The 25,182-nt window shown below is 43.2% G+C and overlaps 1 protein-coding gene across 7 annotated transcripts in view; it reads right to left on the bottom strand.

Moving 5' to 3' along the window:
• The window catches only part of LOC115202936 (zinc finger protein 536), a 180,385-nt gene extending 156,405 nt beyond the window's left edge, over positions 1–23,980 (bottom strand). For 2 of the 7 annotated variants that reach the window (XM_029767118.1, XM_029767121.1), the window contains exons 1-2: positions 22,315–23,027; positions 5,111–5,190 (exon numbers count right to left, since the gene is read on the bottom strand). The gene's annotated coding sequence lies outside the window, so the exon portion shown is untranslated. The other 5 variants (XM_029767120.1, XM_029767122.1, XM_029767116.1 and 2 more) reach the window with 4 other exon arrangements.
• Positions 23,981–25,182: the final 1,202 nt, after the last annotated feature.

Below are 25,182 nucleotides of genomic sequence, written 5' to 3'. Positions count from 1 at the left end.
TTTGGCCGTGGTAGGCCGTCATTGTAAATAAGAATTTGTTCTTAACTGACTTGCCTAGTTAAATAAAGGTTAAATTAAAAAAACTTTAAACAACTTTTTTTTAAACTAGCTGGCTCATCATTGCCCATGAAAGGGAGTTAGGCTAGCGAGCAATGCGTGTAATGTATGAAAGAGTCATAGACCGTTTCATAGACCGTTTCATAGACCGTTTCATAGACCGTTTCATAGACCGTTTCATAGACCGTTTCATAGACTGTTTCATCAACCCTACAAGTATGGTGAGTCAACATGTTTTTGTTCTGTTCGTCACAAAATTTGACTAAGCATAGATGATTTGATGATGTTGAAATGTTGAAGTTAAAATGGTGCTGGAATATTGGAGGCAGCTGTTTTCTTTGTGACCTGCGGTAACTCTCTGTGGTTCTAAATCAATAGTTGTTTAGTAGTCTGAAAATGTAGGAAACATTACCTTGCTTGACCATGCTGTAGGTCATGTAACTGTTTGTTACATGCAATATGCTTTGTGGACTTCACCGGACAGAGCTTGCGCTCCGGTTTTGTGATGAAACAAAGGTGTGGTTGAATTTATTCTGCCACTGTGTCTTCTTATCGTCTCGGCCTTAGGTCTATATAGCACGGTGTCAAGGCATATGAAGTAAGGTTATAGAGCAAACAATGCAATTATCACAACACATAGGTTGTAATCTGCCTTTGTTTTCTGGCTTGGCTTCCCCTGTGATTTTGCCCACTCACCGCTACTGCAGCGTTTGGATATCATCACCTCTGATGAACTGAAGGACAGGATAGCCTTTTCTAATATTACATTCCCGTCTCACCATATTGAGTTGCTAAATGCTACAAGATGAAAATACTGCTGTGGTTGTTGTCTGGTTTAGATTGAGATGTATTTCGTCTGTGTGTCTGAGAGAGAAGTGGGGGCCAATGGCGGGAGTGTCGGGGGTGACAATGACATCATAAACTCTGGAGGTTTTAATTGGCGGGTCCAGATTGTTGGACTGGTGACCCCGCAGAAGTCATGGCCACCATTAGCGTCCAGATCGCATGCTAACAAACAGAATCTGTGCATGTTAGCGCTGGCGAAAATTCAATTTGAGCTCTTTGTCTGCCTGATGCCTTGCCCTAACGATGGTCTCTTTTTTTTTCTTAAACAACAGAACACAGAGGAGTCGTTAGGACCCTCTCTTCATTACTTCAAAAAACCAATCATTAGACACCAGAGTATATACGTAATTAGAAAATCACTTCCTTTGCAATCCTGGCTAAGTAGTTTACATACTGTAATTACAGGGACAAAATCAATTTTTAATCATTTCACTGATTGGGCTCATCAGCTCAGTAGGAACATTGTATCCTGCTTGTTGTGCGAAAGCAACATCTGGGCTAAAACAATTACCCTTTTGTGTTCCAAAACTATTCAGAAACAGGCTTTCTGCAGCACCCGATGATTGTCATGTAGCCCGACTGCAGCCATCTCTCCCTGCCCTTGACTTGAGCATGGAGGATCACGTTTAAAGCCTTATAAATCAATACACTATAATAAGCTGCTCTTGGGAAAAAGCAGCATACTGCTTTTTTAACACCTTTAGCTTTTTCTTCCTGTTGTTGTCGGTGGTGGTGGGAGTGGTGTTTTTGCTGTTGCTTTTCACTAAATAAAAAGAGAAACTAATGTTGTTTTCCCTGAATAACTATTACCTTTCTAATATGTGTTCCATTCAGCTTACAAATAGAGTATTGTTTAAATCTCATGTTCCCAAAGCAAATCTGTGATTTATGATCCTTCCTGTTGTTACAGAGTATAAGCGAGGTAGAGAGACTGGATGAGTTCTTTCAATGTTTGGTTAAGTGAGAAAAGAATCTGACATATCAAACTTCAAACAAAAGTCTTCCTGGTATGTTTCACCCTTCAGTGACTAATAAAATGCTTTGTATTCCGGTCTGCAAGATGCAGGATCGATCCACATTAGTCTGAACTCTCCTTCGCTCACTTTGAAAACTGAGGAAATCAGATTTGGAGAAAAAAAAAAGAAAATGAGTTAATGCATTGATCACTCTCGGTGTATGCAAATCACATTTGCCTCTATTTTTTACTGATCAATAGGGTTAATTAAGAGATTCATTTTAACTGCACTTTGGAATCCTGTTTGAGCCGTCGACCTCAGAAATCATCTCGCTGTCCCTCCATATCCATGGAAATGAAAGGCGGGTAAGAGGGGCAATAAATCAGAAAATCCAATTCGACCATGAGCACGGGTGTAACAGTAAAATATGAAAGCAAAGACAGCTCACAGGTAGATCATCAGTTATATGCCAGTGAGGCAACATTTTAAAAAGTTTATACACAGACTTCTTCACTAAAGGCAGGGCCATCCCAAAATAATGTGGGGAGTAGGGTAGTTCCAGGGTCGTCCACAGGTTGTACTTTGACCGCGGCTATGGCTGATATTGGTCAGAGACAAGTTGCCGCTATTGGTGGGCGGGCTCCCAATGAGTATGGGTGCCATGTATGGTAGCAAGAGTATCAGCAGCGGTGGTGGTGGTAAACGAGATTAATAATGGACGCTTTTTACAATTATTATTATTCCCAAAATGCTCTTTTGTGATTTGCTTTGAAGGGGGGAAGCGCTGGGAAGATCAGCCCGCGAAAGGGGGGCGCTCATTTGGAGAGCTTTTCCAATTATACAATTAGTCAGGAATGTAGGGCAGCAGCCTCTGTGTTCCGATCACTCCGACCCTGGAAAGCAAGAGCCTTTTTCTTCCTCACTGGTCGTGCACAATAAAATAAATAATCATTTAAAAAAACATATCCGAGGCCTGGGCACCAGCGAAAGTCCGGGTGGACGCCGCGTAGGCACATCCCAAAAGAGTGAAACTAACAAACGGTGACCTTATTCGTGCCGATTGCGTGCGAACGACCAATGCAATCCACTCTATGCTAATAGACAAAGTCAAGGGGTCAGGATTTTCTGTTTAAATACCGCTCTTTGAGTTGAACGGCTTTTTGTGCATTTTCTTTCTATCGGTACAGTGTGTTGTGGGTTGATTGGGTGGCTTTGGCAAAGGACACCAACAAGTCCTAATTATGCATGTGAATCTCGTTTATTTATTTATTTTTTGAGGGTGAAGAGATTTTAATTTGATAATTTTTCCTTTTGATTGTCCTCATCCTTTGCCTGGTACTAAGTGTACTGGTTTAATATTTTTTTTTAAAACAACTAAGTACCATCTGTTTCCCTGTGGATTTTCTGTAAGCTCTCTTTACTGATTACAGAGATGACTACATGAACCTCTTCAATAATTATCCTGCAATAAAAAAAAAGAAAGCTAAATAATTATTATCATTATAACTCCTTACCAAGACTGTCGCTCCTTCAACTAATTCTGTCAAAACTGTCAGAGACAAAATGTGTCCCTTGGATGCCAATCATGTCATATTTCTAACAGCAGGATATATTCTCACAACAGTGACAGGCTGAGCTAACTGAATCCATCCAAAGGCTATGGTGGAAAAAGTCCCCTCATACGGATCAAACTGCTATAAACTAACCCATAAGCTAACCCTTCTGCTGTCTCAACGTCCCTAAACGATCCAGACTCGACATTCTTCTTTTACATCATGTCCGTGGAACGTCAATAGGACATACTGGAGGGGGCGAGAGTAGGTGAGTCGAGAAGTACGGTACGAATTGATGGAATCCTCTTTGTAGCTAGTCCCTGTACTTGTGATGGCCCAGATATCATTTGGAGAAAGCCTGACGACGGCGTGCATATGTGCCTTGTGTGAGAATGCGTCAGAGAGAGCATGTGTTTGTGATGGATCCAATATGACTGAGATCTGTCTCACATACCTCTGATACTGCACAAGCCAAAAGACTGACTCACTATTTTAGATTTGATTTATACATCTCAGCATGCAAATGCAGTCCAAAACACCAGCGACAATTACCAAGGCTGTTACACTGTTACGACATAGCACACATTTTATAAATATGGCATTTCACGTAATCTAAGATTGAAATACTTTTGGATTTCTCTATATTAAAAAATTATATATATATATATATATATATATATATATATATATATATAATGAACAACATTTTCAAATGATAAAAAGTATTGCACCATTAGTGTATTGTATAGTATACAAAGGCTGTCTGATACTTTGACTTCGGAGTCCTGCGGGGTATTTAAGACAGCTGTCATATAATTCATGTTCAAACAGCAGAATATTTTTTCAATACATGTTACAGCTAGAATTTTCCCGCTTCAAGAAAAAAAGGTTTCCATTGATTAGCACTTTACGAGCAATCCATTTTTACAAACCGGCTTGACCTCTCTCACTGGACGAGGGTCTACTATGAATTAAAATAAAATAAAATCTTGTCAATAATTCCAGGGGAGGGATTGCAGGCAAGGAGAAGAGAGAGCGTGCAAGAAAAAGAGATGTATAGAGTGAGAAAGAGAACAGAATGGGCGATGAGAAAAGAGATGGTGTGAAAAACATGGAGGACAGCCATGATCTAACCTGTATGTGGTGACGGTAAAGAGAGAGAGTACATATTTTGAGATGATGATGATAGTGACGGTGAGGAGGACATTGCAAACTGCTGGCAGACCCCGTCAGCCGAGCCCTGATGCAGACAGATCCTTCACCCTCTATGTCACATGATCTACCATCAGTCTCAGAGATGGGGATATATCGCCACCAGCTCCAGAAATAATGGGTGCACCTGTTTACCGTGTCACCTCTGTTTGCTAATTGTCTCCTTGAGCTACATTGGGGAAGTAAATGCGTCTCGGCTTTTGACAGGCGGGCGTTTATTTAGAAATCACATTACTTCCAGCGCAATTGTTCTTTTTTCTTTTGGGGTGGGGGGGTGGGGGGGGGGGGGGGATCTATGAAAGTTAAATGAGAGTGCTGTGCTACAGATTTCACTTCCTGATTAGGGGAGGTGACAGCGTTGAGCTGAAAAGTTCACATTCACTTGTTCAATTCCACCCCAGAACCATGCCAGAGGAGGGGGAGTGTGACAGACATCTTTAATATCCTGCTCTTTACGTGATCAATCGGGGTGCCACTGATCCATACCTGCAGTACTGCCACCTCACCGACGTAGCTCAGGAAGAACACAGACAGGTTTGCAGGGGGGGGGGGGGGGAGACAAGCGCCTGTAAACAAAGCAGACAAACCAGGACATTCAGTGCCGGTGCTATTGAAGTTTGACAAGAGTGCACAATGGCGACAGAGAAAACAACACCAACATACCCATTACAGTAAACACTTTCCAAACATTTGATCATTTTCATAAAATTCTGCGAACTAGTGCAAGTACAGTAGTACAAGTACAGTCATTACATAGAGAAGCCTAAATGAGATTAAAGTGTTATAATGACAGTAAGAACAGGTCCATGGCATATGGAATGGGGGAAAAAACACTGAGAAGGGTTACATTTACGTTTGATAATCGAAACAGAGGCTAGGTCCTCCAAAATGACAGGCGCTACAAAACGTGAAACAAACCTTCAGCGCACAGAATGTTACGCAATCCTACTTTTAAAGGCCTGCCGCTTCACACAAGACCAATAATCAGGTCGGCATGAGCCACGTGAACTACACGTCCTGTTCCCCCTCTATAGTAGAGCGTAACTCAGTGAGTGGGTTTGGGTTGAGGCCTCACGTTGAGTCAGAGTGAGTGGGGCTGGGGAGCTGGGGCTGGGGCTGGGGAGCTGGGGCTGGGGAGCTGGGGCTGGAGAGCTGGGGCTGGAGAGCTGGGGCTGGAGCTGGGGCTGGAGCTGGGGCAGAGGGGCACAGATGTGGTTCTCAAAAGAGGCCACCCCAGGAGCCTGCAAAGGGAATTCTTATCCCCACTACTATTTCAATAGGAAAAGACACACACACACACGCCCACACACACACACACACACACACACACACACACACACACACACACACACACACACACACACACACACACGTGAGCACACACAAAGGCACACTTGCCTTAAGTCACATTCTAAATTGGCTCCCAGGAGCATTTTCTCTACCTTGTTCACCAAAGGCATTGTGTATGTTTTCTGAGTGCTTAGCATATGCCGGGTAACGTGAGATCTCCTCTGCGCACACTCACATTGTTTCCAGATTTTTTTCCCCCTTTAAGTATTTCCCATCAGGAGCTTAATTAAATTCAAAATAGTTCACATATACCTACTATGCAGGATCGCACAAGCCGCCCACCCTGCAAGCCCCGATAGAGACGCAAGACTGGGAGCAACGAAAAAAAGGAGAGGAGAAAAAAAAAAAAGAAAACAGTAAAGAAACAGAGAGAGAAAACTCCTGCTCTCAGAATCCTGTTTGTCACGGATGAGACTTTGCTACTCTGGGGTCTTTCAGATGTTCCTTTGAGAGGGGTTGAGTTGAGTCGCTCACCTCTCCTGTCTTAGAAAGAGTCGGCCCAACAGTCCTGGCGTACCCAGTAGTTGGTACTAGGGCGGGTAGCGGTGTGGTCAACGATGGTGTGAGATTTGGGCCAGAAAAGGCCCATGGAAAGGGGTGAAGGACTTCTACCTCACTAGTTCTCCAGAATGTATAGACGTACACAGTGGCTTGATTCCAGAGCGTGCAGGAAATACTATTGCATTTTTAGACGGGATAACCTTTGCTGTGTTTGTCCTATTAAGCATTGTGTTCTTTTAATGCTAGCGGGATACACGGGGTGAAAACAATGTGTATAACACATGCAGTGTTTAAGCAGGGGAATGGCAGTCAAGAGCAGACAAGTGTTGATTTTACACACACTATAGACACTACACACACTACACACACCCATTCCCCTTCCCAATACCACACCAGCCTGGCAGACAAAGTTAACATTTTAACTGCAAATATTCCTTGCCTCCAATAGTCCAATGTAATTCATTTTCCATCTCTGTTCATTAATCATTGTTAAAATTAGTGATCCATTTCTTCCACTCTGCCATCTGCACTCAGCTTCGTTACAAACATGACACCTTCCCGCATAATAAAAGCTGACAGCAACGAGGATGCCTTTCCAAATAGCTTTTTGCATATGTGCACCTCTACAACTAATGCTGTTGTCAGACAAAAGTAGGTTATTTAAGGAGCGCTCCTGCTAGAACAATCCCACACAAACACAGATAGACACACACACAATCACACACACACACACACACACACACACACGCATGGATGGATAGAGAGGTATATAGAGACCCACAAATATCCATGTGTCCCAGGTATATACTGTATACACAATTTAATATAAACCAAATCAAACACCCACTACCAGATGTGCCTAATCTTGAATGGAATGTGGTAAAATCCTGATAATAAATCTCCACATTTTCACTATAGAAAGTGAAGTTATGAAATCAGAGATTCAGAAACATTAACAATCACCAGAGAGACAACAATGGGCCCGTTGTTGTTCTTCATGTGCTGTTTAAGTAGGTAAGATTTTATTCCAATTTAGAAAGATTAGTACACTGTTGTTCTTTTCTACTTTCTTTTCTACATACAGATCTTAAGAGGGATACAGTGTGTGTGTGTGTGTGTGTGTGTGTGTGTGTGTGTGTGTGTGTATGTGTGTGTGTGTGATAATCTGATACATGGTTCAGACTAACTATTATTGACTATTTGATACCAGAACTTTCACATTGGATATTTCTGTTTATTACAATGAATATAAGGTGACACAGTACAGTCCTTTGTTCTCTGTAAGTATGCACTGATGAGTGTATTAGCATGTATGCTTATGTCAATGTGTATGTGTGTGTGTGCGTGCGTGTGGTGTGGGAGTAGCGTGTGAGTGTGTGTGTGTGGAGTAGGAGAATTGTGTGTGTGTGTGTGTGTGTGTGTGTGTGTGTGTGTGTGTGTGTGTGTGTGTGTGTGTGTGCGGGAAGTAGGAGCAGTGCAGTGTGTGTGTGTGTGTGTGTGTGTGTGTGTGTGTGTGTGTGTGTGTGTGTGTGTGTGTGTGTGTGTGTGTGTGTGTGTGTGTGTGTGTGTGTGAAAGGAAGTGTCTCAGTTGGCTGAAACAGAGGTCCAGACAGTGGAGCTGCTTGGCTGTGGAGAACAGGGTCCTATAACGAGCCGCCTGGGCCAGATGATGCCCATCGCAGGTCACACAAGCCCCACACAATCCCCCCCAATACCCAGGCCAGAAGCCTCTGTTTGCCTTCCCCAGGACGGGGCTCTGGTCCCCCCAGTCCCCCCCAGTCCTCCCTGGTCCCCCCTTAACGCCCGTCAGCCCCCAGATCTGCCGTACGGCCTCCCTGGTGAGGTGTCGCTGGAAGCCCCAGGCACACCACATTAATCTATATAATGCCCTCAAAGATCGGACTTTTTCACACCGCAAACTGCCAAGGCCTACGAGGGGCAGGGGGCTGCGCCATGGTTCAGCTGTTCGCCCAACTGGCGTCTGCACACACACATACAAGAACACACACACATACTGACGCTTTGCCTATATGCTCTGATTGACTCAATAAAGGTATACCTTCATCAAATGGCTAGCAGAAACCCCTGCGATCTTAGGAGGGCTGGACTTTTCAGGCAGACAGCAAATAGAAAAGAAGCTAAATCATCTTGACATTCACCAACGTGGAGCCCAAGAGAAAGCCACGGCTTCAGTTATTTCTCCCATCCACTAATTTGGTTCTCCTTAACCCCCCACACCCCTGCAGCGCACATACACACATGCACACACACTGACACGTTTAATTTCAGGTTCTCAGCACATCTGAATTACAGAAAACTGATGAAGGATGGAGGCCAGGCCCCTCCGGACTGATTAGCATCATTTAAGAAAGCGTTCCTTTTTGCTCGGCTCAGCGACCGCCCAGCCTACAAGATGGGTGGCCTTTCAGCATTAGAAGTCAATATGGAGTAAACTCATTTGAATTGAACATGGAGGAAAACCACTCCAGCGTCTGGGCCACTGGTCTTCATTTACTCGTTCAATGACCTAACTGAGCTTTAAAATGCACATTACTATAGGACGTAAAGTAGCAAATGTATATAAATTGAGAGGACAAATAAGGAACATTTTAAAGGTATAAAGTAATAAGACAGAACACATTTTTTTGCCTCTAAATTATATAAGCCATGCAAATGGCTTAAAATTTTGTAAAGCTTTTCAGAAAATCCTACTTATGGTTGCCATTCTGTGCCAAAAAGTTCATCTGGCCTGTAAATTTAAGCATGGATTACAAATATTCAAATCATGAGCTTACTGTTCAAATAAACATTTCCAACAGGGAAAAAGTTGCAAGGCATACACTTTCAACATAATTCCTCCTCCGGCATCGCCCTCCCCTCACTCCTAATAAAACAAAAAGAACAAAAAATACAAAACAAAGAAAGGAGTTGAAAGGTCGTCTTTTTCATTTATCGTCCGACTGCATAAACACCCCTGATGAAATCTAATGAATGTAATTGTAACCACCTATACAATCCCAGTTTGGCAGCCTTGGTTATGTCCTGATATCCTGGGTAGGACAATAGGGTAAGTTATTACAGTTGAATGAGAAGAAAAAAAAGAACACAAAAGAAATAACGTCTTAAGCCGGTCAGCTGCCCGCCACATGGTAGAAATAATAAGGACTGAAGTCACAATGAGTTTAGCTTTGTTTTCCTAATCACTTCCTTTATAAAGGACCCATCTCGTTGGAGAGGGGCTGTGTCATTGCAAGGGGACTGACCAGTTATTAGGGCAGACAGCGCGGCTTCACTAAAGGAAGGGCACACCAAACCTGACCCACAGAGATCTTGACCTTGACCCCGCCAATGTCTCCTATTTTTCGCCCAGCTTGGGTGAGATGGACCCAGGCAATTGTAATGATAGCCGGTGTTACTCTGGGATTAAAATAGCCCCTCTCCTCGACTCCCACCAAGCGCTGCATTAAAGTCTTCCACATTGCAAAATTGCAAACAGATGCAACTCAAGTACCTGCAAATAATCTGCCAAGACCAATTTCAAAAGGGAGATTTCAAAATATGTGGAAGTCATTAGGACGAGTATTATTTTTGTGAGGAGCAGGCAACCAGGAGTGGCTCCACAAGCAGATGGGTGCTGCTTTTATTTAGGAAGAAAGGCCCAATGTATTATTCCTCCATAAATGAAGATACAAAATGTAGTATGAGACAATTACAGGCAAAATATTGAAGTTTGAAAGGCAACAAAAGAATGCAAAATGTCAATTTTTGCCCATCTTTCATCTTCTTTGAGACTTCTTTGGGGCTTTTCAGAGAAGATATGAAATAAGACCGAAAGATCTAACAGTGTTGTGTATTAAAGGTAAAATAATTAAAAGCCTCTTTTCTCCTGAAGAAGAAATGTTTCAGAGGTCTAATTTGCAACTGCTGCTGTTGTTATTTATCTGTTGAAGCGAGGGTATCGGAAGTTCTAGGCTCCTCAGTGTAGCTTTAAAGCACTGCAACACAGTATTCTCCAATTAAAGATGATTTCAGCACCATGCACTGCAAAAAAACTTCATTAGAATGAACATCAAACTGACGACATATATACTATTCTGTGTGCAAGGAACGAATAATGCGTCATCAAAATGCACATTTTCTCACTTGCCAAGCCAACATATATTACCCTTTGTTTCTTGTAGCAGATTAATCTTAATATCAAATACAATTTGATTAATAAGCTGTAAGGTTAGTGCTCTTAAGTGGACTATAGTGAATGTTTGACTCTCCCAAAAAGTGGCGAAATTGCTGTCCTTGAAACAATAAGCATTCAATCAAATTCTTCATAATTGTAACAGTAGGAAGCATTTCAGACTTTCCACCCACAACAAACACGCTTTGTTCTCCTGTTATGAGAGAGAGGGACACAATCAAGTGCGTGAGAACGCCAGGAATGCAGAATTTTCGAGCGATTCCTCTCCAACTCCTCTCCCTTTTGGGTCGCCCATATTATTTGCTTCCTGTCTCTCATTGTAGCTGGCAAAAGAAAATTCTGTAATTGAGCAGTACAGAACATGTGCCCTCCCTGCTCGAAGATGACAGATGGATTATAAAAACTTCAAAGCCAAGCATTTGGAGCACCAGGGGAGAGATGGTAGGTATTTGAACTATCATTCTTTACCCAGGAGACAATGGCTGCCTGACATGGTGCATACATCAAGGAATAGTGCAACCACACAGACATAATCTCCCCCCTACCCCCCCTTACTGCTATATATTTAACATCCTGTTATGAGTAACTTTCAGCCAAGCACAAGAACACACGTTAGAGTAAGAGAGGGAGGCTTACATGTACAGGAGGTAGCAAAGAAAGGATTGCTGCATTATTTTTTAACAGTTAGCCACCCATTTTCTAACATGTTGTTCTATTTTACTGCAGGTTGTCATCAGTGTCTTGACTTTGAAATAATAATTAACATGCGGAGGGTAGGGACGGTTTTAACCCCTGCAAGGACATCATGATAAACAGGCCTGTAAGAATGTAAGCTACTGTAACCAAAGTGAGATAGTGGCTGGTGATTTCTAGAATCGTCTTATAAGCATGATTTATGAAAACGGCCATCTGTCGGTCTTCCTTAAGCACGGAGGCCACCTTTAATAATATAAGGACAAGATGTGAGTTGGCCATAGAAGGATGTGAATTGGGAACACTTGAAGAGACACACAATTACAAGAGAGAGCTACAGAGAAGTGATGCTATCTGCAATTGTCCCTTTGTTCACACACACACACGCAAGCACACTCCTAAAACTCTTCAACAAACATACACACACACAGCCTCCACCCTTCTCTCTCTCTCTGTCTAACACGCACGCACGCACGCACACACACACACACACACAGTGGGTCATATGGAAGCTAATTACTGTTGACCTCCACAGTCACACTGTTTAACCCCAGTCCCTGGCATAGTGACCCTGTCTAAATTAGCCAGGTCTAACTCTGGAAACCAGAGCTTGCTTAATCCCTCAAGTCCTACTCTGGTACTGGTCGCACAAGGGTTCCACCGAAAGCCAAAGTCACGGCTAAAACAAGACACCACGATACACAGTTTAGAGTTTAGATCATCAAAGTCCCCCAGGTGGTGAACTATTCCTTACGGAAATCCCATAGGTTCAGAGTAGTAACAGTCTCGAAAGATGGTCTTCGTCACATCCACATGAAGGTTAATTCACACAAATGTTAGTTTACTACAAACACACACAGCTTTAGAAAACGTGCACCCAAAACACAGGAAGACGTCAATAGAAGTCTTTCAGTCAGCCAGGATTTTGTTAAGCGGTTAACATTGAGCCTCCAGTGCGCTGTGTTCTAACTTAGGCTGCTGTCCTCTGACCTCCTGTGACCTGGATGTGACTCCCCGTTTGACCTTGGGGGCCGGTGAGGTTCTCCACTCTCGAGCATCTGCCAATGGGCTCATTATGCAGCCCTCCCTCCATGTGGTCACCTTTTCAGCGTCCATCAGGATTTCCAATCTAATCCCTCTGGATCATCCCATCAATGCTAAGGGTGTTTATGTGTAATGGATTCCATCTACCCCCAACCCCCTCAATCCTCCCACACCTGCCCCTCCCTCTTGTCTTTTCAATTTAGCCCTTTATTCATTAAATCAGACAGTCATTTCATTGCTTGTCCAACAACATGAATGGTGATGTTGTATGGTTGAAGTCATGTTTACTGGGTTCATGTTCTGGAATATTTTGGGGCTTCTGACTCTTGGACTGGCTTCGAAATAGTTATAGTTATCTCTCGAGAATGAAACGAGACAATTCTGTTGGGGAAGATAATCCATCAAAAATGTGTTGCATTATTGACGTGTCCTAAATAAATACAGTATGACGGTATAATAAATACAATGGTACGCTCCTCTCTTTACGCTTCCTATTCCTCTTTCCCGACACCCAGCAGCATGGGGAAGCAGACGCACCGTTCCTCCCTCATCCTCATTACTAACTAACTACGCTGTTTGATTAAAAGCGTGTAAGAAAAAAAAAAAAATGGCCGAACCTCCATAATTAAGATCACTTCACAGATTACCTCTGACAACAAAAGCGTGGAGAGCGGGCCGCCTGCAGCCGGGGAAATTGGATGAAAAAGAGAGTGAGGACGGGCATGACCCCTCTCGGCTCCATGCTAGTACCGGCCTTGCCTGGATCAAATGTGCTCCCCAGCAGGAGAGGGACTCCCACCGGATACGATCCAAGGCCTGGGGGGGGTACAGCTACATGACCCATATCAAAGTACCTCAGGCATTGTACTACAACTACAAAGCACGCACAAGCTTCAGCATATCACACAAACATACACACATTCATACAGTATGTACAAACCTTTGGGTTCTGTCCTTATACCGTCTGCTAAAGATAAATACAATTGGAAACCAACACAGACAAAATTAAATCCCACTGTGTCGCTATCATAAACGCAAAATGACTAACACTGATCCACATTACCTAAGCGCTTATAATCAGCCAGCTCTGAAAACGATAGCTAACGTCTGCTATTACCTAGCTACAGTATAGTCATTCTACTGTTACGGTTCATTCCAGATTTCATACATGTGTTTCTCATGTTGCCGTACTCCAGCTAGTCTGGGCATCCTCTCACTAACACGTTCCCCGCTAAGCACCCCGCCCAAGGGGACCAAGAGCAGCTTCCTTCACCTGAGCCTTTCAACCTACGACCCGATGGTCAGAGAACCATCTCCCTACCCACCGCTCCACGCTGACGCCCATTATCCTGTGGGTCCTTTGCCTCCGCCTCAGAGCGGGAGGCCATTAATATAATCACAGGGATCTAGTGTGTGCTGGAGAGCCCCGAGGCTACAGCAATCAGAGGAAAGTGAGAGAGAGAGAGGAAAAAACTCCACCCAAATCTCCGGAAAACGTTTCCAATCCGACGGCGCTGAAATGGATCGGTCCAGAACATCACGGGGCGGACGGGGCGGACGGGGGGGTACGCCGAAGTTAGCGTTTTAACAGAGACCTCCCACGACGGCGGGGTTGAGGAATAACACATGAATCTTCTCTACAACCTAGGCTGTGCCTGGTTGATCTAACGATGACTGGTCACAGAACCATCATCATGCAAATTTAAACAGAGAAGATATTTCATTGCACTAATGACGCCCCCTCCCCCCCCCACATAAAAAGCCTAAACTATCAACACCAGGCAAGTTCACCACTCTAACAAGTACATCATCTGTGTGGTCATCATTAGCTTAATCTCCCATATGATGAGGTGGCTACATGGGGAATACAGTGTGAAGAACTGTAGAACTCCAGGAACTTGGGATTGGTCCTCACACCAGGCTATTGGAGGTCTGTGAGTACAACCCAATCATTACAAAGACAACACAAAGAATTGTCTGAAACCACCTGACCACAGAGAGGCTAACGCATGAAGGGACCGGTGTGAGCCCCTTGTGCAGAGAGCAGGTCAGGGTGAGCTGAGCTTCAACACACTATGGAACCACGGTCACTTGGCCACCGTTTTTAGGAGTACATAGTGAACGGATGACTAACCTCATGGGTGAACTCTTTCCCACTCACTCTCTAAGTCTATCATTGTGTTCTGTTCCCATGGACATAGACACATGCCCATTTCTTCCAAAACAACTTGGGTTTCTCTTGTGGAGTATTTTTCTTCAAAGTCCTCTGTTTATCACAAACTCTAGTGGAGGGCGGGCCTTTGAGTGGAGTGTGGATAGTGTTGCCCACACGGCTCCTGCCTGATCCACACTGACAGTCCTATTTACTAAAACAGGAGAAAGCATCCAAGACTCTGGCCCAGCACTTCCACTTAGCTTTCTCCCCATTACAACGATTGGTGTGAACGACATAACAAAGAGATGAAACGGAGAAATGAGAGGAGAAAACAACGCCTCATGATCAAGAAGAAAAAAGAAAGAAAACAAAAAGACGGGAGGAAAAAAAAGGCTGATTTATGAAAATCATCAGAAATTGCGGGAGATCTGTTAAGGGCTTGCTGCAGCAGGGCTACGAGCACATCTTAACACTTAAAAGGGGAAAAAAAAAAAAAAAGAAGCTACGTGCCAGGGGAATTCTCTCCAAAAGCCCTTTTAAATTCACCTCGGTAATAACGCAGATAAATAAAGACAAATTCCCTAAAGTAAATACTATTTAGCTCACACCTTGAGCTGCAGTTTTTAAAGTGGTTCACACAGGACTGACAGCTCTCCCCACACAGTGCCTGTTTTCCTGTTTTTAAAACACCAGGTGGGAACTACTGATTGTGTGTGTGTGTGTGTGTGTGTGTGTGTGTGTGTGTGTGTGTGTGTGTGTGTGTGTGTGTGTGTGTGTGTGTGTGTGTGTGTGTGTGTGTGTGTGTGCGTGTGTGCGTGAGTGCGTGCGTGCGTGCGTTCGATGTGAATTTAAGTCCAGCAGTCACAGGACCACATACCTTGTCTCACATTTTTTTGGGGGGGGAGCGAGTACCTCCCAGCTTTTGGACAAGTAGAGCATGTCATAAATATACAAATAAACGTATATTCAATATTTGTGCAAAAAAAAAAAAAAAAACTTGCCCTGCACCCTCGTATGACACTGTTGACCTGAAGATGTGGCCAGTCAGTGCCAGCCTTCACAAAAGAGCATGTGTTCAAAGCTGGGAATGCTAATTTGCCTTCAGGCCTACATATTTACTTTAGCATCCATGGAAAACAGTAATATGGTATTAGTGCATCTCAGGGGGAAACTTGTGTTTTTAAAATGCAGGCTAATGCGCTCAGTTTTAAATGTTCTAAAAAGGCAGACGATATACACGGCATCGAATAAATCTGTGTTAATAAAGTGCAATACACAAATAAAGAGCTAACTTGCAACCGTATTCCCACATGCTCCTCAAATACACATCCATAGAGTGCAACAGATAAATCAGTCGCTAATTCCAAGACAATGATTTGAAATGATAGACCAGAAATACAGTAGGCCTTCACATAGAAATACAACTTTGATTGGGAGTTACAGTACATTCTGTGCGAGCTGACATTATACCTCTCTGTTTGACTCCAACTGGCCATTATTACAAATGTCCCCTAGCCTAATAGAGGTGTGCAGACAGGCCGACATTTTACTGACTTTTATCAAGCTACATTTATCAACACTGCTGTGGAAATCTCCAGAAGCTTTTTCAAAAGCAGTCCAGAGACATGGCTAAGTACATCATCCCCTCCTCACTGTCTCGCTCTCTTTTCTTCCCTCTCCCTCTGTCTCTCTCTCTGTCCCCCTCTCTGTATTGCCCTCTCTCTCGACCTCACTCTGTCAGTCCATCTCTCCCCCCTCTCTCTCTCCTTCTTTCTCTCTCTCCCTCCTCCTCTCTCTCTCTCTCTCTCTCTCTCTCTGGTTAGGAGCCACTAATTCACAGGGCCTGATCCGTCTCCGAGCCTGGAGACGCCAATGCTATCATTATCAGCCAATTCAGCCAGCCGTTAAATGGTGGAATCAGGAGACATTTGCTCCCCTCCACTATCGCTGTGACATCATTACCGAGAGATTCAACAGCGGGAGCGCTCGGTCCACAGGGGGGCAGGGAGACAATACAGCAACTCAGGCCCAGGCATCTCCTCAAGGAATTACACGTGAGGGGGTTCTGGGAGGGGGTGCTGAGGGTCTAATACAATACAGGTCCACCTGGGAGAACAAACTGCACCAGCCTGAAACTCCCCATGAGCCCACTGGCAGTGGAGGAAGAGAGAGAGAAAGAGAGAATGATCGGGAGGGAAAGAGAGAGAGAAATAAAGAGATGGGGGGGGGGGTTCTGCACACCATGGATACATGGCAGCTCAATGCTAGCTCACGCACTTGAGCCTATTTTTTGTCCTCCACCTCTCTCACTCCCTCTCCCTAGCATGGCTCTAATGGCAACCTGTAAACTGCTTTGACACATGATCCACTCTTATGTCTCTGGAGTAGAGGGAGTGTTTTGGCCCCCTCGCACTATGATACATCATCACCATTTGGTTGCTATACGTTTTTAACATTGGTGGCTGATTCACAACTCTTCCCCTCCTGGATACAAACCACTCGTGCTATAGTGCTGCTAAATTGCTCCTCTTCTGCCGTGTTGTTAAAAAGCCAGCTCGCTTTTCTTTCTTTTTTCCATTCACTTTTAAACGATAGGTCCTTCAAACGCAGGACAAATAACATGTCATTATATATGACTCTCACGTTTATTTGAAAGCGGCACCAGTAGCTTTTTAACCTTCAACTTGTTGAAGTCCAGGAAAAATTACTCTAGAGTTTAATTAACCAATTAAACATAATACCCTCTTACCCACAAACAAGTTGGAGAACACAGCAGAAGTCCCGTAAAGGCGCGCGCACACACACACACACACACACACACACACACACACACACACACACACACACACACACACACACAGAATATAAACATGTTGAAAACATTCTCACTATATTTCTTATATAGTGTATCATGCATATCAACAAACACACTAAAAAGATCACAGAAACAGTTCAACACAGTGATTCTCACGCATATGCAAGAGGACAGAAAAAAGACCTGGCTTTGAAACTCTCACAGCCCCAAGAAAGCAAAGGCACTCAGCACTCCTAATATCTGACTGCTCCTGATTAGGAATTGTCAAAATATTTGCGACAGAGGAATTCCGACAGCCGAGCGGCGCAGCTCCAATACAAAAGACCCATCTTCCCTGTGTAACAAGTATACGAAATGAGTGTAGACATAGAACCTGAAATCCCCCAGGCTATTGTAGTAATAACCCGCGAGACCTGGCTGGGAATGTACAGCTTTCAGAGGCACTTCTCATCCTATTTGTAGCACCGCCAACTGATGTGTGAGGTGCGCGGGTCACTCTCTTTTTAAAGCCCCCCTTCTTTTAAAATCCAAGTAGACCTTCTCCCAACAAATACACACAGGGGTTTGCCTATCGTGTTTTTCTTCTCCTCTTTTTTTGTGGTTTTTTTTTGTGTGTGTTCCACAAGGCAAGTTTCATTAAAGATCCAATTATGCAAATCAGGTCCTGAAGAGGCAGCTGAATATGCAGTATAATAGTGTACATTAATAGTTCAACACAATATACGGCATCAGGGGCAGATTTACGAGGCAACATAACTGCTACGCCTCTGTCCTTTGGAGAAAACCTCTTGATCATAATTAAAGGTGCAGGGTCTTCTTACTTCTCTGCAACAAGCCGTCTTTACCAGGGTCCCCTCTACATAGACCCAAAATGCACTAACTAGCGACCAGCAGGTCACGACCTTTACAAAGTCAGAGTACAGACATCATTGTAGCCCGCATAGAACTGGAGAGATCTCATACTACAGATTTCCTTCAGTAACCCCCCCCCCCCACATCCTCCCGAGATCCTCCATCACCCAACCCCCCCCCCCCCCCCCTAGTTCTGGAGTCAACCCCCAGCAGCACTGCAGATATTTACCACTCTTTTAGGCACGCCGGGGAGAATGCTAAATAACACAATGCCATGCTTCAGAACACGTGATTGATGGGTGGTTGCCTGTTTGTGTTAAGCTGTTCTCTACAAAAAAATGACATGGCTGTGATTTTGTGCTCCTTTGCAGATCAAAAGGAAACAGTCTTGACACAATGTGCAGCACATTTCTAAATTCAAATGCTAATAAACGTTCAAAAAAAAATAGGCTTTAATGTTGCAAAACTGGCTGTTGACTGGGGTACTGTATGCAAAGGGGACATTTCAGGAGGTATTCTAATATTGTATTTTGTATTTTTTTTTTGTAAAATCACAGATGAACGGCTACTGTGGACGTGTGCGATTAGATAGATCACTTAGTCAAAGGCCGAGGCTAAAACACAAGCTGCTCATCTTTCCCAAGGATGGGTAAACTAGTCCAACTTAACACATTCTATTATTGAGCGTAAACATCAATCTAGATACTTAGGTCCACGATCCATACAGATCTATCCCAGAACCCCTCGGAAGATGGGGAGGGAGAGAGAGAGAAACAGAGAAAGAGAAAATATCTGTGAATATATCTACATATTCTGGCTATCACGGATGTGCTTCAAGCTGGTGTTACTCCTTTTACCAGCCTAACTTTCTTTTTAATCAGAGGCCTACCTCTTCGTTTGCGCTCTAGCACTGCAAACCCCTTGCTCCCTCTCTCCGGTGTGCTCTCGCTCTCCCTCTCCCTCATTCCCTCTTTCCAGACAGACAGACGCTCCTTCTGGTGGCACCCTGGCATGAGGCAATTGAGTCAAGCTCATCCGTCATCACCTCATCTGTCGGCCCAGTCTTTATTCTTAGATCACACTGACGTCTACGATTACTATCCGCAGAAACGGTGGACTTTCACATCCTTGTCGCCCTCATATCCACACACACATACACACACACCTTTTAAAATATATGCTAGTCGACACACATGAGAAGAGAACTGTTAAGAGCCACAGCCTACAGATGAAAACGGGACCTAACTTCACAAACATGAGATGTGAACAGCTCGTCTCTGTGGCACTTGTGTGCTCAAACAGGGCTCATGATATTTGACAGAAGACCATCTCTCCAAAGTGTACCTTCTAAATCAAGGTCACCATACTACAAGGCTCACCACAGCCTAGCGCCTATTTGTTATGTGTTATGCCCCCAGCCTGCCTTCCAGCCCCCTCCTGAAACAGCCCCTCCTGCCTGCCAAACTAGACTGGGGGGATGGGGGGGGGGGGGTGAAGGGAGCACACAGCCACCGGGGTAAAGGCCTTAGCCTTTGGAGCCAGAGGGGATGGGGGCTCCACTGCACATATCAATTAATACCTAATCACCAGGCCTCGCCTGCCATACCGTCCCACAAGAGACCCTGGCTACTGCCGTACATCTGGAAGACAATTTCGACCAATTAAAGGAGCCGAGAATCATTTAAGAGCGGGATGGCTGTTTGATCACGTCTCTGACTGCTCTCCTGCTCTGGCTACAGTTGACTGGCTGCAGACTGACAGGTCCGGAGAGGAGCACTGATGCCATGCCCATGCCATGCCCTCTCTCATCCTCCTCTCTCTCTCTCTCTCTGTCTCTTGCTCTATCGCTCTCTCTCCCCCTAAAGATGTGCATTACCGTAGCTTGTCATGACCCACGGTACACAGACCCAGGTACAATAGGATACATTGCAATACTGAACCACTAAACAGGTTGACGAATTAGATCAAACACAGCACCGGTGATGCTCAGGAATGTGATTTATATAAGAACAAAGCAGGTTTAAAAACGTTACTAGGAATATGACACCAAATTCACAATAGAGTGCACACACATGACGAAAATGTTGAATTTGTAAAAGCCATTGTTTGAGCTAGGTGAAAGGTGATCGCTTGTCATACAATTCATGGGATTATTGCATAATTAATTATGATGATGATAATAATAGTAATAATAATGTAATAATAAAATATATTTCCCCCCACATTTTGTAGCAGACAGTCAACTACCAGTCAAGTATCCCCAGGACAACACACACAGGAGCTGTATCTTCATACCAGTTAGTAAAGTCACACTTTCTCTTCCCTCATAACACCTCTCAAAATTCATTGTCATTCTCCTAACTATCGGTAATTGCATGGAGGCTACTGTAGGGCCCCCGATCTGGAATTCAGTGCACTCCAGTGTGACTGTTGTCCATCGCTATTTCATCTCAATAAGAAAATAAAAAGAACTGACACACACAAAAAAGGTTCACGCACAGACACTATTACAGACATAATATCCGCCTGGCAAATACCATTAAACAATGACAGTGGCTAACTCGGAGAGTGCATCTGTGCATCCTATTTGTTCATTTCCTTTGACGATGAATCTAAGGAATAAACATTTTTTCGCAAACTCAACTTTGCGGAAGATACAAAAAAAAAAGTCAAACAATGTGATGGACGTTGTGTAACGCTTACGTTACGGTTAAGGGGGGGTCATGTGTTTTTATCGGCCATTGTAGCCTAGGCTCCTGTTTTAAATCGCTGCCTTCGAGCTGGGTTCATCTCAAACCTGGTTCTTCTGTATTTACGTGGGAGGATCGCTCCCTTCTACTCAAGGTGAAAGACTGCTGGGTTGGATGAGGGACACCTGCAGACTAGTCCTACCGGGGAGAGTTTGAAGCACTGGTAGTGCCCCTGCAACGGTAGCATGTGTTTTATTCCACGAAATGATACATAATAGACTCGTACTAAGGCACTTTTAACATTTTGGGGGGTTATCAGAATGTCTGGGAATATATTTATCCTGACAGATTTGAGATTCACAGCGCAAGAACAAAACATCTAAACCCACACCAACAGTCTATATGCACTTTAGATATATAATGTATATTTTGGAACATTTAAATTAGACAACGTGAATGTATGAACCTATGAAGGTTATGGCATACGCTACTTGCTAGACTCGACCTCGTCCCCGATTAAGTTATTGGCTAGGCTACGTCATTTTCATAAAATTATTTGTCATGGGTGCCTATTCTATTCGTTTCCCGAAACGCTATAACTTTTACCATTTGGATACATTTCCCCAAGCAACTGCGTTTTGAAACAGTCGTTCAAATCTTCATTTCTCCCGTAATATGTGTGTTGTGTCCACATAAAAGGTTTTAAAAAGCGTGTATGACATTTAGCCCTCAGTTGTTGAATGCCATCATAACGTTCCTCAAAGCATAATGCATGGCTGCTATTCATAAGAGGTCGATCACAGCACAAAATGGCAGGTCTCACCGGCTCTTCCATCTCACAAGTTTTGACACATGGCATGCAGCGGATAACTTCGATCCTATTTCTCCAACAATCTGCACTCAGGTTAGCTGAAATTCTAAGCAAAACCCCTAGGGATGTGATGAGAAAGTTTTCGAAGCAGATTGGATGGGGAACAGTTTATACTTCCTTAAAAGTAGTCGCAAATATCTGCCTGTGTGATGCATGTCATGCGTCCAATACGTTAATGCACACTCCGTTGTCTATCTTAAACGTCTGGAATATACAACTTTTATATGTGACTATTATGAAATCATTGCAATATAAAAGAGATAAGAGTTGGTACTGAGTCGCTGTTCAATGTCTTCCCATGCATTCATTATGTAGACTATACGTTTCCCCCCTGACAACCCCGCAATGCTAACGTCACCGCTATGGATATTTAATTATACTGTATTTTTTAATCACGTAGAGAAACAGGCCCCACTGAGATGATACAATAGAAATAACAATTGTTCAGACTGACTTTCAAAAACGAAACGCCTTCGAGTTACCATTCGGAACCCCCTAAACCCATGCGTAAGCTTCGTACTTCTTACCTTTAAATTTGGAGTAGAGCGAAGAAACTCCAGTCTGTAAACGATGCCTTGGTGAGAGATTGTGTTCATTGAATAATGAGGCATGTCCATATGATTGACCGGATCATTTTCTTTCGCTGAAGGGGGAAAAGTGCGCTTCGGACCTGTTACGATTGTCCAATACAGAATTCTCTCTCTAACTGTTCCGCACGTATCCTGAGTTTAAAAAAAATAGCGTTTTATTTCATTCGGTCAGTTTTTTTCCCAGGCCAAACGTGTTCATTGATACTAATTACTCAGCATCACAACACATTTCCATATTTCAGCTTGGACTCTCCCTATCTGGTAGGTGAAATGCATTGTACCGTTAAAAAAGCACTCCATTGTCGTCCGCCGCGTTATTCGCAGCAAATAGATCTATGTCTTGCGGCATTCGGCATTGCTGGAGCTAAGAGCGTAACCCGAGATAAAATAACACCGTAAATAATAATACTCTAATCGTAGGCTACATTTCCCCCGTGTTACGGTAAAAAAAGAAGAAAGGATTCCCAACCTCGCAGCTTGTTTCTGACCTTGAGCTCCCGTAAACACTCTTATTAAAATATGTCTATTCTCCTCTGAACCCATTCACATTGTCAGTCTTGTTACGTTGACACCGTGTATAATTGGCTTTGATACATGGAGTCCAGCACCATGCAGTGAACACATAACAACTGAAAACATATCATGTTGTAAAAGTACACGTCCTTACCTTTTCAGTGAACTATTTCAAGTATTTTTCTTCACAACAAAAACTCCAGGGTAAATCGGTGTAGTCTGCGCGTCCTGAGCATCAGTCACAGCTCTAGTGCTTAAGAGAAGTAATCAGTGATAAAAATGACGTTCATCTCACTGTAACCTTGTGGCGTATTTAATGTAAATAAGCCAGTTATGTTGCCAATCGCATGCATACAAACGCAAACTAGTCCTGAGGGATGCTTTTTTTTTCAGGTGTCCTGACGAACCGGGTTTATTCTAACACCATGCACGGGAGCGCTTTTTGAAGCCATGGGCTAGGAATTAAGCATATTTATTAGTACATATGATATTTAAAACAACTCAGCTGTTGAACAATGGCTCTTCGTACCTTACTCAAACAGAAAGAGAAAAGTCCAATATTAAACGCGCTCACTCAACGGTTCCAAGTAACGTGGGAAAATGATTTAAAGAGCTGTATTCTTCGTCGAGGACTCGAAACTTTTTTTTGGCATAACTTTTGCGGTAGGACAGAGATGCTCTGGCCGACCGTTCATGCTCCTAAATGTTCGCACAAAGATGGTTTGATATATTGTGTTTCTATAGGGGGTGGAAGGAGCTGAATGTAATGCAATTATAGATTCAGTGTTCCGGCGTTGACAAAAGCCATTGCTTAAACAGACTCATTCTTATGGGATTATTTAATGATTATGGTGTAATTGTGGGAACGGTTTGGTAATCATTTTTTAAAAAAAGTATCAAATACTCAAATGGACGGTTGGTTTACCGTAATGTAAGGGTATGTGACTCTGGGACGATGATAAGAGCGAGAAAACGTGGAGAGGTCGACAAAAGAGGACAGTGATGCGATGATAGTTCGGCCAAACGCAGACGGATTGATTATTCAAAATGTCCTCGAACCATGGGACACATCATCGCATTGATCGAGACGATATCAAATCCTGTGTATAATCAGACAGAAGTCCACAACGGACTCCCTGGTCGTATTTATACGGGAGATAGAACAGCTGTGAGCGTATGGTCTCCCTTTTCCACTTGTGCCAAGGCGGTGTGTGACTCAAGGATACTCACATGCAAATGCTCAGTGTGGTAGTATGACAGTGAACTAATGTGTTATGAGCACATGCCACTCCATCTGTGTATGAAACTGATATGGACGTTGGTATGTTACAGCTTGAATCAAGTGTGAGTATAGGGCCTACAATGAGCCTAATTGGGGTGGATTATATCTGTATTGGATCTTGGACATCTTGTGATTTAAAATGGAACTTTAAATCAGAGTAAAAAGAGATAGCTAGTTATTGGCTTTATGGCTATAATGCTGTATGTTTATTTGTAACGACAATGTTTGATTGTGTTAGCCTACATAGTTATAACTTTCTATTTTCTTGTATTCTTCATTTATAGTGTTATCTTTTTTTCAGTGGAACATTAATAGATAATCCAGAAGGAAAGGACCCGGCTGTGCTTTCTTTTCCTTCCAGACAAAACATATTTTTTTAAAAGATAGTCCACATTCATTATTCACTATGAAAATCGGATTCTCATGCTGCCCCTTAAACGGTTAGGAATCCAGCATGCATTTTCCAGTTTGATGTGTATGAAATTCTTTTTTGAACAAATTCCAAAATAAAAGTTTGTCTCTAAAGAAATTAGCATACCCGTCCCATCAATAATATCGCTATCTCTATGGGAATGATAGCGAGAGCAGTAGGGGTGTTCCTTTTCTCAATTCTTCATGGATCAACAGCGCGTTCTCGGTTCCTTTTGAACTTGTTATGGCAAGTCAAGTGATTCTTTATCGGTGACAGGCTTGACAATGCGACGGGGATGTGAAAGCAGGTCAAAAGGAAGTTGCCATATGGATTTAAACATGCACGTTTCCAACAATATAGCACGGGTACGTCCCATAAATGTACCCTGCATTTAAATAATTGTGCATTATGTTGCAAGGAATAACACATGAACAGACAACATTAACTTCCTTGAACTAATAAACTCTTCTCTTAAGTTAAAATACATGCCTATTGGCCTATATTTTTATTTCTTTGTCTTTTTCTGTGCAATTCAGGCAATACATCATTTTCCATGTTTAATTTGAGTTTAAAAAAACTTGAATTAATACAGTAGCCT

The sequence above is a fragment of the Salmo trutta genome, chromosome 12, assembly GCF_901001165.1.
Source record: "Salmo trutta chromosome 12, fSalTru1.1, whole genome shotgun sequence".
NCBI classification, from domain to species: Eukaryota; Metazoa; Chordata; class Actinopteri; order Salmoniformes; family Salmonidae; genus Salmo; species Salmo trutta.
Note: the sequence above shows the minus strand (reverse complement) of the source record. Positions and strands in the feature narration are given on the sequence as shown.